At 38.5% G+C, this 21,122-nt stretch overlaps 1 protein-coding gene across 2 annotated transcripts in view; it reads right to left on the reverse strand.

The window, feature by feature from the left end:
- The window catches only part of LOC126202971 (E3 ubiquitin-protein ligase FANCL), a 211,985-nt gene that overhangs the window by 92,248 nt on the left and 98,615 nt on the right, over positions 1–21,122 (reverse strand). The gene's annotated exons all lie outside the window — the stretch shown is intronic.

Here is a 21,122-nt window from a genome sequence, read left to right on the forward strand (position 1 = left end):
CAAAAAGGCTGCTGCAAAGGAGCACGAGGAAGTAAAGAGCAACTGGTAATAGATGCAGAGGTGACATATCAAGCTAAAACTAAACAAAGGTCGCTACACTACGCATACATTGATTACCAAAAAGCTTTTGATAGTGTACCCCACTCAAGGTTACTACAAATATTGGAAATATACAAAGTAGATCCTAAATTGATAGTTCCTAAACATAGCAATGAAACATTGGAAAACCCCACTTAATATCCAAACAAATTCAAATAATATCACATCACAGCCAATACAGATTAAGCGTGGAATATACCAAGGAGACTCATTAAGTCCTTTGTGGTTCTGCCTTGCTCTGAACCCACTATCCAACATGCTAAATAATACAAATTATGGATATAATATTACTGGAACATACCAACACAAAATCACACATTTGCTATACATGGATGATCTAAAACTACTGGCAGCAACAAATCAACAACTCAACCAATTACTAAAGATAACAGAAGTATTCAGCAACGATATAAATATGGCTTTCGGAACAGACAAAAAACACATAGTCAAGGGAAAACACACTAAACAAGAAGATTACTTACTGGATAACCACAGTGACTGCATAGAAGCGATGGAAAAAACAGATACCTATAAATATCTATGATACAGGCAAAAAATAGGAACAGATAATACAAATATTAAAGAAGAACTAAAAGAAAAATATAGACAAAGACTAACAAAAATACTGAAAACAGAATTGACAGCAAGAAACAAGACAAAAGCTATAAATACTTATGCTATACCAATATTGACCGTTTCATACGGAGTAGTGAAATGGAGTACCACAGAACTAGAAGCACTCAATACACTTACACGATCACAATGCCACAAATATAGAATACATCACATACATTCAGCAACAGAAAGATTCACATTAAGCAGAAAGGAAGGGGATTTATCAACATAAAAAACCTACATTATTGACAGGTATACAATTTAAGAAAATTCTTTATAGAATGAGCAGAAACTAGCAAAATACACAAAGCAACCACTCATATAAATACATCGGCTACACCACTGCAATTTCATAACCACTTCTACAACCCTTTAGATCACATAACATCAACAGATACGAAGAAAGTAAATTGGAAAAAGAAAACACTGCATGGCAAGCACTCGTATCATCTAACACAGCCACACATCGATCAAGATGCATCCAACACATGGCTAAGAAAAGGCAAGATATACAGTGAGACGGAAGGATTCATGATTGCAATACAGAATCAAACAATAAACACCAGATATTACAGCAAGCATATTATTAAAGATCCCAATACCACAACAGATAAATGCAGACTTTGCAAACAACAAATAGAAACAGTAGATCACATCACAAGCGAATGTACACTACTAGCAAATACAGAATACACCATAAGACATGACAATGTAGCAAAAATAATACAACAACAACTTGCCATACAACATAAACTAATAAAACAACATGTTCCCACATACAAGTATGAACCACAAAATGTACTGGAGAATGATGAATACAAATTATACTGGAACAGAACCATTATAACAGATAAAACAACACCACATAACAAACCTGACATCATACTCACCAATAAAAAGAAGAAATTAACTAATCGAAATATCCATACCCAATACAGCAAATATACAGAAGAAAACAGGTAAAAAAAAATTGAAAAATACACCCAACTGGCTGAGGAAGTCAAGGACATGTGGCATCAGGATAAAGTTGACATTATACCAATTATACTATCAACTACAGAAGTCATACCACACGATATCCACCAGTACATCAACGCAATACAGCTACATCCAAACTTATATATACAACTACAGAAATCTCTAATTATTGATACATGTTCAATTACCCGAAAGTTCCTAAATGCAATGTAACATATACCGTACAGTTAAAAGGAAGTCACACTTGATCAAGGTCCATGTCACTTTCCATTTTTAACCAGACATGATGTCTGAGAAAGGAAAGAAATAATAATAATAATAATCCCCAAATTTGATGGTTAAAAATACACTTTTTTCATGTTAAGTGACAATATACTTTCCTCCAGAACTGTAAAACTTATTAATCTTTTGAGTGGTTATAGTTTTATACACCGGCATAGAACTTCCCAGCATTTTAGAAAACAAAACCCAGGAGAGAGGAAACAGCACGTGTTCAAAGATCTTTTATGTGCAGCATGTTAGTTTCTGATGCATTGAAATTGAGATTGCCATGCACTTTTGTAAGTCCGTCATAGGTCACATCATGTGATCTTGCCAGCTGATGGTGGTGGATGTTCAGAGCACATGCCACATGATGTAATCACAGCCAATAGCGACATCGCTGTTAAATAGTGTAAACACACAAATAGGAAAAGTTAATGCTTTAAATCAATATACATTATGTAGCTACAAGAAAAGCAAAGCTTTTGCTTGTAATATTGGTCTCTAGAATTAATAAGCTGCAAAAGAAACTAAGCTTTCATGTATAATATTGGTCTTTTTTTGCAGGTATTACACTTTAAGATACAACACACAACTGTGCCTATAAAATTTTAAATAATGACAGAAGCGTCTGCTCTGGGCAAGAAATTCTACTAAATGGCTCATCCTCAAATTGTTGATTTTTTAAATCAGAATCGAATGCTTCATGATTTAAGAAATTCATTGCACATTCTCGCACTTATCATAAGTCATCTTGTGTAAAAGAAAATTTATGTTGAAAGTAATGCTTTTCAAACCACCATTCACAACATTTTTCCTGTGGCTGTGTGAGAAATAGGTTTGTTTCAGCAGTTCCCAGAGAGTGCCAGAAAACAGTGTTATTACGAATGTGCAGCTAGATGATGTCTGTATGTGTAAAACATTAAGAGACCTTACATTATGTCATAAAAGAAAGAAGACATCCAAGAGCATCAGAATTCCGTAAACCATACTAAAATGCATAATTCGGCCTAAAGTGCACATTTGTATGTCTATATTCACAATGAAGTGGGCCTCAACCTGATATTAAGCTCCTCATTGTAGTTTTTGACATCTAAATTTTCTTGGAGTACCAGTACTGTATCATTTCATGTTTGGTGCTTTATTATGGCATAATGCCATACGTACCAGAAGATGAAAACATGCAACTTGAAATTTAGTGAACTGTTGAAACTAGTCAATAGTGTGGAATGAAACACTTCATTTCAAATCAACTGACTGCCTCAGCAGAAATGATTAATAAAAGCCACATTTCTTTAGCAAACCAACAAAAGAAACTTCACTGTTGTGCAAGGCAATTATTGCTCAGTTGTTAAAAAGGTGGAAATAAAATAACATCTGAAACTAAAAATACATTTTAGTCCTCTGTAATTATGTAAATGAATTTTAATTAACTTGGTAGCTCCTGGCCAAAGAAATCCATTTCATTTTCATTTGACGTGAGAGCAGTCAATGAAGAGGAAACGGCAAAATCACTAAATGTAAACACAGGTCACATGGAGACTACCACTCTCCTCATTACTACTCAGATTGGACAGCTTGGACACAACAGAAAAAAATTACAGGTGGCATCTGGCTACTTGCTGCTACTGCCGAAACAGCTAACAGCCACAGCTTATGAAGCCAGAAGTGGGAGAAGGTACTGCTCATATGCGATTCAACTGCACATGCGTTTGAGTTTGCTGGCAACTGCTGAAACGAGTCCAATGAAATAGTTGTGACATTACACTCATCGGAAACTGTTTGTTATTACTAAGCATTGCATAGTCTTCGTCCTAAAGCTTTTGACACATTTTGCTGTTGGCAGATGCTTGTGTTGTATATGGCACATTTCCAATGCAACCTGAGTTCTACGTTCATTTTTTTTTTCTCTTGTTTATGTTTATTGCTGCAGTATTATTCTGCAATGGCGGTTATAGTAATATTCTTTTTCAGCGTATTGGTTCTTACCAATCACAATTCCAAAAATTTAACTGAAAGCTAAAACAATGACAGATTCCTGGAATTCTAAGAAAATCCTGGGTTTTTCTTGATTTTCTCCAGGATGAAAAAATTCCCAGGTTTCCCAGGGTGTATACATTCTGCGAGTCGAAACAAGGCCACTGGAGTAGACAACATTCTGTCAGAAGTACTGATAGCCTTGGGAGAGCTAGCCATGACAAACTATTCCATCTGGTGTGCAAGGTTTATGTGACAAGCGAAATACCATTAGATTTCAAGAAAAGTGTACTAATACAAATCCACAGAGAGCTGGTGCCGACAGGCATGAGTTTTTAACTATCAGTTAATAGTGACACCAATTATTTAGAGAAGAATGAAAAAAAGTGTACAAGAGAATCTTGGGGAAGATCAGTTTGGCTCCTGGAAAATGTAGTAACACACAGAGTAATACTGTCTGTATAACTTATCCTAAAAGATAGAACAAAGAGAGGCAAACCTACATTTATAGTGTTTGTAAACTTATAAAGGCTTGTGGCAATGTTAACTGGAATACTCTCTTTAAATTTCTGAAGGTAGCAGGGATAAAATACAAGGAGCAAAAGGTTCAACTTATACAGAAACTAGGCTGTAGTCACAAGAGTCAAAGGGTGTGAAAAGGAAGCAGTAGTTGAGAAGAGAGTAAGATAGGGTTGTAGCCCATTCCCAATGTTTTTCAATATGTACTCTGAGCAAGCAGTAAAGGAAACAAAATAAGAATTTGGAGTGGGAATTAAAGTTCATGCAGAAGAACTAAAAAAATCAAAACAGGGGTAGTGGAATATAGCCAAATTAAATCAGGTGATGCTGAGGGAATTAGTTTAAGAAACGAGACATTAAAAATAGTAGATGAGTTTTGTTATTTGGGCAGCAAAGTAACTGATGATGGCAGAAGTAGAGAGGATATAAAATGCGCGCTAGCATTTCTGAAACAGAACACCATGGAAAAAACAGGACAGAATATGAAAATATTATGAAAAGGATAAACACATGCAAATGAAACACACATACACGGACCACAGTCTCTGTGGCTCCTGAGACGTGGCGTCAGCAGGTGGAGACTGTGCTCGTGTGTGTGTGTGTGTGTGTGTGTGTGTGTGTGTGTGTGTGTGTGTGTGTGTGTTTTGTCAACTTCCGATGAAGGCCTCGTTGGCTGAAAGCTTCCTTTCTGACAATCTTCTTGTTGTGCCTATCCGTGATTCAGCATCTCCACTATATTGTGAGTATCAACTACCCTTTTCATAATATTGACATATTTTTGAAAACTAGGAATTTGTTAACACCTAATATAAATTTAAGTGTTAGGAAATCTTTTCTAAACGTATTTTTCTTGAGTTTGGCCATCTAAAAAAGTGAAACGTGGACAATAAGCAGTGCAGACAGGAAGAGAATAGAAGCTTTTGAAATGTAGTGCTACAGAAGAATGCTGGACATTAGCTGGGTAGATCATGTAACTATTAATGAGGTACTGAATAGAATTGAAGAGAAAAGAAATTTGTGGTGCAACTTGACTTGATTAGTCTATAGGATACATTCTGTGACGTCAAAGAATCATGAACTTAGTATTGGAAGGAAGTACGGAGGGTAAAAATTGTAGAGGGAGACCAAGATATGAATACAGAAAGCAGGTTCCAATGGATGTAGGCTACAGTAGTTATTTGGAGATGAAAAGGCTTGCATAGGATACACTCATGCTCCTCTAGCCACTTGCTATGGTGCTGAAATTTCAGTATTTACGAAGACTGCAGACATGTAACTGTAAACAAACAAAAAATTAATTATGTAATAATTATTAACTAAAACTTTATGGCTATCCTTCATACAATGTGGCTCAATTAAATTTGCCAATGAGGAATTGAAACTTGTTTAAGGAAGTGCAGGACCTTTTGTTGTGAAACAGAGAAGTCTATCAACAACTTACTCCCCTCCACACCCACCCCTACCTCCCTCTCAGCCAGCCCATACTGGAGGTGGCCCTCAATGTTTACTGATCTGTATTGTGGACAGGTGCTGACTCTTTATGTCTTATTTACCTTCTTCTACATCTACATCCAAATTTACAATATAACTCTACTAGTCACAATTAAGTGCCTGGTAGAGGGTTCATCGAACCACCTTCAATCTATTTCTCTACCATTCCACCCTCGAACAGCACACAGGAAAAAACAAATACTTAAATCTTTCTGGCATTTGGAGGAGGAAGTTGGTGACTGAAATTTCACAAGAAAATCCTGCAGCAACAAAAAGTGCCTTTGTTTTAATGACTGGCACCCCTAATTCACATATTATATCTGTGGCACTCTCTCCCCTATCTCACAATAATATAAAACAAGCTGCCTTTCTTTGAACTTTTCTGCTGTCCTCTGCCAGTGGACCCTGCACCATGCAGCAGTACTCCAAAAGAGGACAAGCATAGTGTAGGCAGTCTATTTAGTAGACCTGTTGTGTTTTCTAAGTGTTCTGCCAATAAATCACAGTATTTTGTTCATTTACCCCACAACATTACCTAAGTGAAAGTTCCAATTTAATTTATTCATAATTGTAATAACTACGTGTTTATTTGAATGTATAGCCTTTAGATTTGTGTGATTTATTGTGTAATTAAAATTTAGTAGATTCCTTTAGTACTTATGTGGATGACTTTATACTTTTCATTACTTAGAGTCAATTGCCACTTTTCACATCATATAGATATTGTGTCTAACTCATCTTGCAGTTGGTTTTCAGCATCTGACGACTTTACTATATGGTAAATGACAGCGTCGTCTTCAAACAATCTAAGAGGGCTGCTCAGATTGTTTCTAAATTGTTTATGTACACCAGGCACAGCAGAGGGCCTATAAGACTTAATTGGGGAATGCCAGATATTATTTCTGTTTTACTCAATGACTTTCCATCAATTACCACAAATCTTTCACACAGGAAATCTCATCACTCAACTGAGATGATACTCCTAGGCACATAATTTGAGCAAAAATTGTGTGCTAGGAGCGGTGTCAAAAGCCTTCTGGAGATCTGAAATTATGGAATCAGTTTGACAACCCTGTCAATAATACCCATTACTTCATGAGAATAATGAGCTAGTGGTGTTTCACAAGAATGGTATTTTCTGAATCTGTGCCAGCTGTTTGTCAACAAGTTGTTTTCTTTGAGGTAATTCATAATGTCTGAACACAGTATTTGCTCCATAATCCTACTGCATCTCAACATTAGTAATGTGTGTCTGTAATTTGGTAGGTTACTCCTATTTCCTTTCTTGAGTACTTGTGTGACCTGTGCAACTTTCTACTATTTAGATATGGATCTTTCAATGACTGAGCGATTGTATATGAGTGCTGAGCATGGAGCTATTGTATCAGAATACTCTGAGAGGAACCTAACTGGTCTGATCTGGACAAGAGGCTTTGCCTTTATCAAGTGATTTAAGCTGCTTCGCTACACTGAGGACAGCTATGTCTAAATTATTCATGTTGGCAGTTGTTCTTGATTCAAATTCTGCAATATTTAATTCATCTTCTTTGGTGAAGGAATTTTGGGAAACCATGTTCAGTAACTCTGCTTTAGTGGCACTGTGATCAGTAACATTTCAATTGCTGTCACACAGTTAAGGTACTGATTGCCTCTTGCCACTGGTGTACTTTGCATACGACCAGAATCCCTTTAAGTTTTCTGCCAGATTTCGAGACTTCTTCTTCTCAATTGCCCAGTTGATTTTTAATTGGTGCTCTAAATGAACTTTAAATAATTTTAGAAACCACCACTAAAGTAGATTTCACTCTTATGCATATTTATCCAACTCAGTTGTGATCAGCTTTTCAATATTAAACATCTTACTCGTAATAACACAGGTTAATAAGTTATGAGTGAGTCTAAATTCCATGAACAAATAGCAGTAATACATTTAACATTTATTTATTGTCTTCTTTTGCATATAGTCACCAACTGGTGACTTTTGCAAATGTCATAGCATTTTTATACAATTTTTGTACAAACAGTAGGAATTTGCAATTCACATTTACAAGAAGTCGCTTAAGGGTGACACTCTTGGCAATATATGGTACAGTACTTCATAATGCAACATACAGTTGTTACATAGTATAGGTATCTGAATTTACAGCATGTTGTTACAAAAATAATATATATTACAATCACCTCAGAATAGTACATCATATAGATAGAAGAGCTAGGCCTACATTTAAGGATAGCTACATTTTAATATCAGTATTCATTCAGTGAGTACAAACATTTGAGAGTTAAGAATGATTTTAATTCCCTTTTGAATACTTTACCTCTGTGGCATCTTATAGCATTTGGCAGTTTGTTAAACCATATCTGGCCATTATCCAAGGACTATGATCCGTTGTCTTTAGTTTAGTTCTGTTTCTGAAAAAGCAATCTTTTTGTCTTGTGTTATGGGTATGCACATCAGAGCACTTAGCTTCATTATTTTTACGGTCCACAATGAATGTTATTAATTTGTACAGATACAAGGAGTATACTGTTAGATATTTATGTTGTACAAAGGTTTCCCTATATGAATCTCTATCCTAGTCGACGCATGGACCTGATTGCTCTTTTCTGCAGTGTTAGGATTCTGTTCATGTGTCTATCAGCAGCACATCCCCATACCTCTATTCCATAATCAATATATGTAAATACTGTCCCATAATAAGCAGTTTTTAATGTTTGTTCAGAGACTAATTGTGATAGTTTGCTAATTAAGTGCAGTGAACTGCTGATTTTATTGCATACAACATTAATATGTTCTACCCATCTAAGATTTTCATCTAGGTATATCCCCAAAAATTTACATTTGCCAGTGTCTACTTTTTTGATGCCACTTATATTATCAAAACAGGTTTGGCATGAATTGCCACATTTAAATGGTAATAACTGGGATTTGCTAATATTGACTTTTAGACCTTGATCATGGAAGTAAGTAGTTATTTGACTTAAGCCATCAGTTGTGGCCAATGTCAAGTCATGAGTTTGTTTGCAAAAGTACAAAAGTGAGGTATCATCTGCATAACTTACTAGTTGGGAGTACAGAGGTGCCTCTAAATCATAAGACCAGGAAAAGGAAAGGGCCCAATACAGAGCTCTGAGGTACACCTTGTTTCACTGTTTCATAGCTGGATTGGAAATGTTTGATCTGACCATTAATTTCATAACTCAGCTTTGTACACTGCTTACGATTGATTAGATAAGTGATCAGTAGTTGTATGGATGTGGCATTTATACTGTAAGTTTCCAGTTTACTTAGTAGTAGCTCATGGTTCACTGAGCCAAATGCTTTAGTAAGGTCTAGAAATATCCCTGCTGTCTGCATTCCTTCATCCAGGGCATCATACACCCTGTGGAGAAATTTGGTAATTGCCATAATGGTACTGTGGTGCTTTCTGAAGCCATGCTGTGTTTCTGCTAGTAAATTATTCTTTGTGAAATAATCAAAACAAGTTGTGTCAACAAAACAAGTTCAAATATTTAACTGAAAATTGGTATTAGTGATATGGGCCTGAAGTTTGATAGCTCTTCTTTCGATCCTTTTTTATGCACAGGTTTAACTGTACTTCCCTTCAATATATTTGGAAATGTGTGCTCCCTGATACTACTGTTGATCATATGGGTAATTATTCCAACTAATTACTTATTGCATTTTTTAATTATAATACTACTCAGTCCATCCCAATTAATAATTGTTCAATACATATTCCTGTATATTTTATATAGTTATAATAGAGGGAAACATTCCACGTAGGAAAAATATATCTAAAAACAAAGATGATGTGACTTACCAAATGAAAGTGCTGGCAGGTCGACAGACACAAACAAACACAAACATACACACAAAATTCAAGCTTTCGCAACAAACTGTTGCCTCATCAGGAAAGAGGGAAGGAGAGGGAAAAGACGAAAGGATGTGGGTTTTAAGGGAGAGGGTAAGGAGTCATTCCAATCCCGGGAGCGGAAAGACTTACCTTAGGGGGAAAAAAGGACGGGTATACACTCGCGCACACACACACATATCCATCCACACAGATACAGACACAAGCAGACATATTTAAAGACCATTAAATATGTCTGCTTGTGTCTGTATATGTGTGGATGGATATGTGTGTGTGTGCGAGTGTATACCCGTCCTTTTTTCCCCCTAAGGTAAGTCTTTCCGCTCCCGGGATTGGAATGACTCCTTACCCTCTCCCTTAAAACCCACATCCTTTCGTCTTTCCCTCTCCTTCCCTCTTTCCTGATGAGGCAACAGTTTGTTGTGAAAGCTTGAATTTTGTGTGTATGTTTGTGTTTGTTTGTGTCTGTTGACCTGCCAGCACTTTCATTTGGTAAGTCACATCATCTTTGTTTTCGTATATTTTATATTATCAATAAATTCAACATACAAATAGGAGAGAATGATGTAAACAAATTCTGATGTCTTGCAAGAAAAATAACAAATAACAGATGAAGCAAGGACATAAAGAGCACATTAGCACAGGCAAAGAGGATTTTTTTTGCAAAAAGAAGTCTACTAGTAACAAATACTGGTCTTAATCTGAGGAAGAAATTTCTAAGAATGTACATTTTGAGCAAATCATTGTATGAAAGTGAGTAATGAACTGAAGTAAAATCAGAAAAGAATTGAAGCATTCAATATGTGTTGCTATAAAAGAAAGTTGAAAATTAGGTGGACATAAAATAAGAAACAAAAAGGTTCTCCACAGAGTTGACAAGGAACATCTGGAAAATATTGACAAGAAAGGGGGGGGGGGATAATAGGACATGTGATAAATACATTAGGGAGTAACTTCTATAGTATTTGGGGAAGATGCAGGGCATTAAAGCTGTACAAGAAGACAGAGGTTTGAATATACAGTATCCAAGAAACTGAGGACATCAAGTACAAGTGCTAATCTGGGGTAAAAAGGTTACCACAAAGGAGAAACTTATGGTTGGATACATAAAATCAGTTAGAAGACTGATGATTTAAAAAAAAACCGAGAGGATGTTAATTACTACATTTCACCTGCTGCTCTAAACAGTACCAGACATGAACTATCAGATTAAGATCAGATGATCTTGATGGCCAGTTGATATGAAAAGGGTGCTTGAATATTCATAAAAAATTATGTATGCATGCGACCCTGATGTCACCATGGATAATGGAGTATCTACAGCATATTCATGGAGATGTAGGTGAAAGTTCACATAACCTGAACGAATGGACCCAAGTACAATAAAGACCATCACAGAACCATGTCCAGCCTTAAATACACCTGCCCTATACGGTGAGCTAGAAGACTGTGCCATTGGTGAACTTTATTTGCATCATTTGCAATGAAGTGATATCATGACTCATCAAACCATACTACATAACCCCAGCAGTTACTGTCCAGTTTCTGTGTTATTTGTCTCACTGAAGAAGTGCTGCTTTATTTGCCATTTTGAACTATGGCCTCTTACAAAGTACAAGATTCTATACACCCACTGTATCCATTTCCCTCTGGAATGTTTCATCAGAAACTGTTTGAGATGGACCTACAGTCATTGACAACATATTGCCAGGAACATAGATTATCAAAGTATTTATTGCATGATAATTACAAGAGATACTAAAGACAAAAACTACTCACTACTACTAAGAAAGAAAACACAGTTGCTTCCAACAGGTTAAAATATTGTTGGCAGTTAGATGTCGGCTACTCTCTGCACATACAATCTCAACATGCATTTATTTATTTATTCATTTACATGTCTAGTTCCATAGGGCCAAATCAAGAAGGAAATCTCCAAGGTCATGGAATGTGTCAGTACATGAAATTACAACATAAAAGTAGTAACAGATAAAATAAAATGTTTATGAACCCAAAAAAAGTCAAGCCCTAAGTTTAAGTAAATGCAATCAACAATATAACATGGGAATCAGCTTAATTTTTCAAGAAACTCCTTGACAAAATAGATGGAGTGACGCATGAGGAAAAACTTCAGTTTCAATTTGAAAATGAGTGGATTACTGTTAAGATTTTTCAGTTCTTGTGGTAGCTTATTGAAAATGGATGCAGCAGTATACTGCACACCTTTTTGCATTAGAGTTAATGAAGTGTGATCCACATGCAGATTGGATTTATACCTAGTATTAACTGAGTGAAAGCTGCTAATTCTTGGAAATAAGCTGATATTGTTAACAAGAAACGACAGTAAAGAATACACAGGGTGTTACAAAAAGGTACGGCCAAACTTTCAGGAAACATTCCTCACACACAAAGAAAGAAAATACGTTATGTGGACATGTGTCCGGAAACACTTACTTTCCATGTTACAGCTCATTTTATTACTTCTCTTCAAATCACATTAATCATGGAATGGAAACACACAGCAACAGAAAGTACCAGTGTGACTTCAAACACTTTGTTACAGGAAATGTTCAAAATGTCCTCCGTTAGTGAGGATACATGCATCCACCCTCCGTCGCATGGAATCCCTGATGCGCTGAGCAGCCCTGGAGAATGGCGTATTGTATCACAGCCATCCACAATACGAGCACGAAGAGTCTCTGCATTTGGTACCGGGGTTGCGTAGACAAGAGCTTTCAAATGCCCCCATAAATGAAAGTCAAGAGGGTTGAGGTCAGGAGAGTGTGGAAAGTCAAGAGGGTTGAGGTCAGGAGAGTGTGGAAAGTCAAGAGGGTTGAGGTCAGGAGAGTGTGGAAAGTCAAGAGGGTTGAGGTCAGGAGAGTGTGGAAAGTCAAGAGGGTTGAGGTCAGGAGAGTGTGGAGGCCATGGAATTGGTCCGCCTCTACCAATCCATCGGTCACCGAATCTGTTGCTGAGAAGCGTACAAACACTTCGACTGAAATGCGCAGGAGCTCCACCGTGCATGAACCACATGTTGTATCGTACTTGTAAAGGCACAAGTTCTAGCAGCACAGGTAGAGTATCCCGTATGAAATCATGATAGCGTGCTCCATTGAGCGTAGGTGGAAGAACATGGGGCCCAATCAAGACATCACCAACAATGCCTGCCCAAATGTTCACAGAAAATCTGTGTTGATGACGTGATTGCACAATAGCATGCAGATTCTCGTTAGCCCACACATGTTGATTGTGAAAATTTACAATTTGATCACGTTGGAATGAAGCCTCATCCGTAAAGAGAACATTTGCACTGAAATGAGGATTGACACATTGTTGGATGAACCATTCACAGAAGTGTACCCGTGGAGGCCAATCAGCTGCTGATAGTGCCTGCACACGCTGTACATGGTACGGAAACAACTGGTTCTCCCGTAGCACTCTCCATACAGTGACGTGGTCAACGTTACCTTGTATAGCAGCAACTTCTCTGACGCTGACATTAGCGTTATCGTCAACTGCACGAAAAATTGCCTCGTCCATTGCAGGTGTCCTCGTCGTTCTAGGTCTTCCCCAGTCACGAGTCATAGGATGGAATGTTCCGTGCTCCCTAAGACGCCGATCAATTGCTTCGAACGTCTTCCTGTCGGGGCACCTTCGTTCTGGAAATCTGTCTCTATACAAACGTACCACGCCACGGCTATTGCCCCGTGCTAATCCATACATCAAATGGGCATCTGCCAACTCATCATTTGTAAACATTGCACTGACTGCAAAACCACATTCGTGATGAACACTAACCTGTTGATGCTACGTACTGATGTGCTTGATGCTAGTACTGTAGAGCAATGAGTCGCATGTCAACACAGGCACAAAAGTCAACATTACCTTTCTTCAATTGGGCCAACTGGCGGTGAATCGAGGAAGTACAGTACATAATGACAAAACTAAAATGAGCTCTAACATGGAAATTAAGCATTTCCGGACACATGTCAATATATCATCTTTTCTTTATTTGTGTGTGAGGAATGTTTCCTGAAAGTTTGGCCGTACCTTTTTGTAACACCCTGTATATATTGAGTGGCCAATGCCAGAATACCCAGACTAATGAACAGGAGTTGACAAGAGGTTCACGAACTTACACCACTTATAGCCCGAACTGCCCATTTCTGAACCAAAAATATCCTTTGAGAGTTGGAAGAGTTACCCCATATTACACAGTTTTTTTTTAACCTTACTTAGAAATGGTACACTGCTACACACAACTTAAAGGAGATTGCTCAGAAAGATCTGTATTATTTTGTGAAAACTTTGAGGGATATTTGTAGCATTTTTGTTGTGATTAGAAATGTGGTCCCAACATTTATCTGACCTTCATGGTGTAATACTCACAGTGGAAATCTGATTTCTCAATAAAATAAATGAGACAACAGATATCCATACTGAGACTGTCAAATGAGTGTGATGAGACATCAGTATAATGAAAGGAATATCCTCCTTGTACTGCAACATCAAAAGTGGAGCACCCACAATGCTCAATGAAATATTTATAAAAGGCTTTGGAGGGCATATAACAAGGCTTTGGAGTGCATAAAATATGGAGAAAGGTTAGGATTTAATGTTCCATTGACACTCAGGTCATTAGAGATGAAACACAGTTTTCATCTCTTTTCAAAGAAACCTGTAATTTGTGATTTGGCTACCAGGGATGTGAACAGCCATCCTCCTAAAGGTGTGCTTGGTACTGCACCCTCTCGCTCAGTCCAAGTGCATGCAATATAAAAACAAATAATGTGCTGAAACTTTTCTTATTTATCAAACTTTTATGAGCTGAATTACACAATCTTATAATACTGGCACATCCAAAATTATGAACCTCTTAATTTGTTCATAAAATTACTTAAAGAGTAAATGAAACATGAAAGTACCTCATAAAACATTATTGTGCGGATTTTACAACAATATGGAAGCAAGAAAAATTACACAAAAAAGTCTGACACAAAGATATTTAATTTTTTTAGGTAATTGAGAGTAATTGTTATGGAAATCTCAAAGGCACACAGATTTTTGGAATTGAGATGAGAGTAATTCCGACTGAGGTAACAGATAACCTGCTATTGATTATATGCACGGTTATTAAACATCTATATATTGCCTGGGCAGGACACAGTAAGGCCACTGACCAACAACTAGGTTATATATTACAACAAAAATTGGGCTTTTCTTCAAGTATAGTTACATAAGCATTAAATACAAAATTTTTAATTGTGTGTTTTTTAAAGTGTTTTAGGGTGGACTGTTTCCATTGTCGTTTCACTCAAATTGTTTTTAACCGAATCACTTTCATCATCAAAATCATTTTCACTCTCAGTTTTGCTTAGACAGTCCTCTAACAATCCTCTAAAAGCTCTATAATCTCTTCCTCAGAAAGTATTATGCATGAAGAACTAGCCAGATTAACCTACTAACTTGTACATTATAATTACAATCTTTCTCTCAACACAACTTCTGCAGTTCAACACATAGTTAATACAGGATTCCCTAGACAATAGTACTGTGCAGCATTGATGCCAAGCACAGTCAGTTTTGAAAATGGAGTACGTGGGGACAACGAAAAATCATATTGAATGAGACTTAGCATTAGAGTGGAAAGCAAAATTCACAATGTCGAGTACCACTCTCTATTGGAGTGGAAAGCATTAATATTATCTGCCAGGTCATTAACATACAACAAGAAAACCAACAGCCCAGCACACTACCTTTAGAACACATGAAGTTTCTTCTATGTGTGTTGATGACTCTCGGTCCAAGATAACATGCTGCATACTGCATAACAAGATCTCCTCAAACCAATCACAAATTTTGCTTGACACCCCCTACAACCATACTTTTGTTAGTAATCACTGATATGGAAATGAGTCAAGAAATAGTGCATCTACCTGATGGTCTTGATTCATAAGAGGGAAGTACAAGATGACTGATGTTTTTGGAATCCACACTTGTTGGCATGGAGGTAGTAACTGTGTTAGAGACACCTCATTGTTTGAGCTCACAGTATGTTCTAAAAGTCTACAACAGGTGTATAGTCAATGGGTTTGGCTATTACGTTTTGTGGATCACTTCTGCTACACTTCTTGTGGACCGATAATCCCCTTGTTGCTGGGCACAGTTTCTTGATCGAGTGATACACAGAACATTATGATTAAAAGAGAACTAACTCAGTTGCAAATTCTTAGTCTGACAGGAATTCACTTTCAGTGACAGCAGATGGTTCTCAATGCCAGTGACAGAAACATCTGTTATCATTCATTTTTATATTGGTGTGAGAATTACTGTTTGTACATGAACATTTGAAAACAGAGTTCAGCATTTCTGTTTCTGCTTTTCTCCCCTCAGTTTCAGTTCCTGTGTATTATATGAGTATGTGGACATTAACATCGGTGCCTCTGACAGCTTCAGATGACCAGAGTATTGCATGGTTTTCAGTAAGGTTCTGCTAAAGTAGTCATCAAAAGCCTCATGTACTGTCATTTTTGTAGGAAAATGTCTTTCCTTTAGTCTACACCCTATTCTGTGTTTTACACCTTATATATAGAAGCCACTGTTCCTTTAGAAGTTTCTCTACAGAAAACATATGAAATGGAGGGCTCCTCCCTTAAGGAAGTGTTCTGCTAGGTCCACATCTATCCAGTGCTTGGTCAAATATTTACGCTTGTGCTACATTTCCTCTACATGCCCCTGTGCAGAACAATACATTTCAATCCTCTTTGAAATAGAACATTATTTCCTTGTTATCCAGTTTAATAAACACGTAAATCTTCCTATACATTTTAGTTGCCCTTTGTACTACTGGGTCTCTATTCATCCAGTCAAAAATGACTGACCATCCTGGCATACTATGCGTTGATCGGATGAAAGGATCACTGGTAGGGACATCAAATGCTTATTGCTAGGAATATTCAGTGTTAATTGCTATTGATTTTCATTGGTGAATCTAGTAGAAGCTGCCATTGTGATGCAGTGCTGCATATGTATTAGTCCGTGGCACCTAAGACTTGGTGATACTTGCTGTTGGCTCCACACTGATGTTTATAGTGCACAGTGAGGTAGCTCAACAAGCATAGTAGGCTTGTTGATCTGTAATAACTGCAACAAAGATGGCAAGACCCTGTAGCCCTCCAAGTAATTCACGTCAGTTGGTTGCTTTGCTGTCTCAAAAACCTCCCTGATTTTTCTCATAACGATAAGTGGCTGCCTGGGCTGTTTGAATGCAGTTGACCTTTGATTTAGATCTTGTCCCTTGCCCCCACAGCTTTCTTTGTGGTACCCCACACTTTATCCACTTGCCCTGAAAATGGTTCGTAGCTTGCAAAGTTTGGCTGCGAGGATGGCAATATGTCTGACTTGATGTGCTCTCGTAGTTAGTGTATAACTCCCAGGGTTGTTTTGCTTTTCGATCATGATGGGACTTGGCATTAAAATATATGTCTGTGTTTGTTGACTTCCTGAAAACACCACGTCCAAGTTTCCCATCACATGTCCAATAGACTGCAGTAAAGGTAACGAACTGAACTTTTCAATTTACACTGTAAAGTGCATTTTGGGATGCTGTTGGGTTAAATGCTGATCGAAACTGAGATACCTTGGTAGTGTGGTCACTCTTGAGTTCTCATTCTTGATCTACACTCCTGGAAATTGAAATAAGAACACCATGAATTCATTGTCCCAGGAAGGGGAAACTTTATTGACACATTCCTGGGGTCAGATACATCACATGATCACACTGACAGAACCACAGGCACATAGACACAGGCAACAGAGCATGCACAATGTCGGCACTAGTACAGTGTATATCCACCTTTCGCAGCAATGCAGGCTGCTATTCTCCCATGGAGACGATCGTAGAGATGCTGGATGTAGTCCTGTGGAACGGCTTGCCATGCCATTTCCACCTGGCGCCTCAGTTGGACCAGCATTCGTGCTGGACGTGCAGACCGCGTGAGACGACGCTTCATCCAGTCCCAAACATGCTCAATGGGGGACAGATCCGGAGATCTTGCTGGCCAGGGTAGTTGACTTACACCTTCTAGAGCACGTTGGGTGGCACGGGATACATGCGGACGTGCATTGTCCTGTTGGAACAGCAAGTTCCCTTGCCGGTCTAGGAATGGTAGAATGATGGGTTCAATGACGGTTTGGATGTACCGTGCACTATTCAGTGTCCCCTCGACGATCACCAGTGGTGTACGGCCAGTGTAGGAGATCGCTCCCCACACCATGATGCCGGGTGTTGGCCCTGTGTGCCTCGGTCGTATGCAGTCCTGATTGTGGCGCTCACCTGCACGGCGCCAAACACGCATACGACCATCATTGGCACCAAGGCAGAAGTGACTCTCATCGCTGAAGACGACACGTCTCCATTCGTCCCTCCATTCACGCCTGTCGCGACACCACTGGAGGCGGGCTGCACGATGTTGGGGCGTGAGCGGAAGACGGCCTAACGGTGTGCGGGACCGTAGCCCAGCTTCATGGAGACGGTTGCGAATGGTCCTCGCCGATACCCCAGGAGCAACAGTGTCCCTAATTTGCTGGGAAGTGGCGGTGCGGTCCCCTACGGCACTGCGTAGGATCCTACGGTCTTGGCGTGCATCCGTGCGTCGCTGTGATCCGGTCCCAGGTCGACGGGCACGTGCACCTTCCGCCGACCACTGGCGACAACATCGATGTACTGTGGAGACCTCACGCCCCACGTGTTGAGCAATTCGGCGGTACGTCCACCCGGCCTCCCACATGCCCACTATACGCCCTCGCTCAAAGTCCGTCAACTGCACATACGGTTCACGTCCACGCTGTCGCGGCATGCTACCAGTGTTAAAGACTGCGATGGAGCTCCGTATGCCACGGCAAACTGGCTGACACTGACGGCGGCGGTGCACAAATGCTGCGCAGCTAGCGCCATTCGACGGCCAACACCGCGGTTCCTGGTGTGTCCGTTGTGCCGTGCGTGTGATCATTGCTTGTACAGCCCTCTCGCAGTGTCCGGAGCAAGTATGGTGGGTCTGACACACCAGTGTCAATGTGTTCTTTTTTCCATTTCCAGGAGTGTATATCTGATATGCACCTTCTCAAACTGAATTGTTGTCATAAAATTTATATTCTTGTATCTGCTCCCATTAGGCTTGTCTTATGTACACAATGATAATTGTCTTCTCCAGATTTATCCCTAGTAAAATCTACTTCAAAGAGAGAATCCCTATAAGTTTATCTGTGTTACATATTATCTTATGTGCAACTACTGTGTAGCTTTCTATTTCAGAATGACTATAGGAAGCTCTCAGCAGGAACAAATGGAAAAAAGGCACACAATATTTAGCTGTTGTAACACATATTACCCTTTAGCATGTATCTGTACATCAGCTTCTGCTGTAATTGGGGACCTGTTTACTTAGCATCAGTAGCTCATAACTCTGAAGGTGGAAAATTGTTCTACAACATCTGCTTGGCACCCACTGCATACCTAGTTTTCCCTTCCCAGATGTTCAAATTTCTATCTTGTCCAATATTCCTATGTCCATGAAACAGTTAGAATTTACTTGTTTAATATATTGTGAAGTTTTAATTTTTCACATCCATTCTTCTCTCTGTTCGGAGACAGAAGACAAATTAGGGAAACTAACAAAGTCTTTTCCTCTGTTATGTATTTCTTTCCAAGTCTTCCATGTATTAAGAACCATGTATGCTAAAGATGAGGCTCTATGATACCTTAGAAACAGAGTAAAACATAGATATTGACTCAGAATGTTATCGGACTCTCAGACATCATAACGTAATTAAGGAAATGTTAATCTTAGATTGTCTTTTGAGATTTAGGTTCCATAAAATAATATTAATAAGGCACTGAACCAACACCAGTTAGGTTTTCATGTATGTATGTGTTAATAAACATGCAAGTTATAGTGTAACTGAATAATGAGAACACAAATCGACGGAAAGAAAAAAAAACAGATTTTGTACTGCCAATCACTGGCACAATATTGGGCATTTAAGATCTAATCGCTTGTCTGACATACTCTCATGATATAAAATTGTGTCATTTTTGGACTATGACGTACCGTATTTACTCGTTTCTAAGCCGCACTCGAATCTAAGCCGTACCTGAAAAATGAGACTCGAAATCAAGGAAAAAAAAATTTTCCCGAATCTAAGCCGCACCTGAAATTTGAGACTCGAAATTCAAGGGGAGAGAAGTTTTAGGTCGCACCTCCAAATCGAAACAAAGTTCGTCTAATTGTAATATGAGACACAATTTAGGTCGAATGAATGACGATACAGCTGCAGTAGTTTGGTTTGAGTCGTAAGCTTAGCAGTTACGGTTTACCAGGTAGCCATTGCTACGCGTCACGCGCTCCGTCCGTATTTATACGGATATCCTTCGTTTTTCACGTGCTTCGTCTGGTTTGAATTGATTGCTTATTTTTCTTTGATCTGATAAGTGCCGTTCTCTTTGTTATAGGTGTTTACGTCACTCTAAGCTGAAAATGCATTACTGTACTGTGTCATGCATTGTTTGTCGCATTCTGATAGGTGCGTGTTTACGGCCTGTCGCCGCTCGCGGCGTGGCTTGCTTTTGTGCGCGCTACCGCCGCTTACAAATAAAAAATAGAGAGGAATCGTTTCATTAGCGAAACATTTGTTGTTACTTACACTACTGCTTTCTTTGATAATGATCAACAAGAACCAAATAATAGACTGCGTATGATAGATGATGTTCTGAACGAAATTTTAGCGAAAATTTTTCTCCGTCTGAAAATCTTTGCAGGTGCCTCTTTAGTTCATTACATTCTGCACAGAAATTAGAGTCATCTTAGATTTAAAAATCTAGTCACTTGCCGTGCTTCATTTCTGACTGTATCACTATCAGACATAAGAATAATACGAATATAAACATGACATGATATGTATATTCTTCCGTGTTTGCTGTTGTCTCACTCTAGTTTCGTAGTTTATTAGGCAGACAGGATTTAAATGAGATAGTAGCAAACACGAAACAATACATGGCAAAATGTTTATATTCGTATTAATCTTATGGCGAAGAGAATACTACATGTGATTCACAATTCATAAAAGCTCCTATTAGCAACCATCTCTTCTCACAGGTAGGAAAAAAATTCAGAACGTAGAGTTGGCCATATTGACAAACATCCCTAACAGTCTTGCCAGTCGGATTTTCGTAGTACATTGAAATGCTGCTACATTCGAAGATCAACAATACAGAATTTGTATTTACTTCATTGGATAATGTACCAAAAT

Source organism: Schistocerca nitens, chromosome 9 (genome assembly GCF_023898315.1).
Source record: "Schistocerca nitens isolate TAMUIC-IGC-003100 chromosome 9, iqSchNite1.1, whole genome shotgun sequence".
Taxonomy (NCBI): Eukaryota; Metazoa; Arthropoda; class Insecta; order Orthoptera; family Acrididae; genus Schistocerca; species Schistocerca nitens.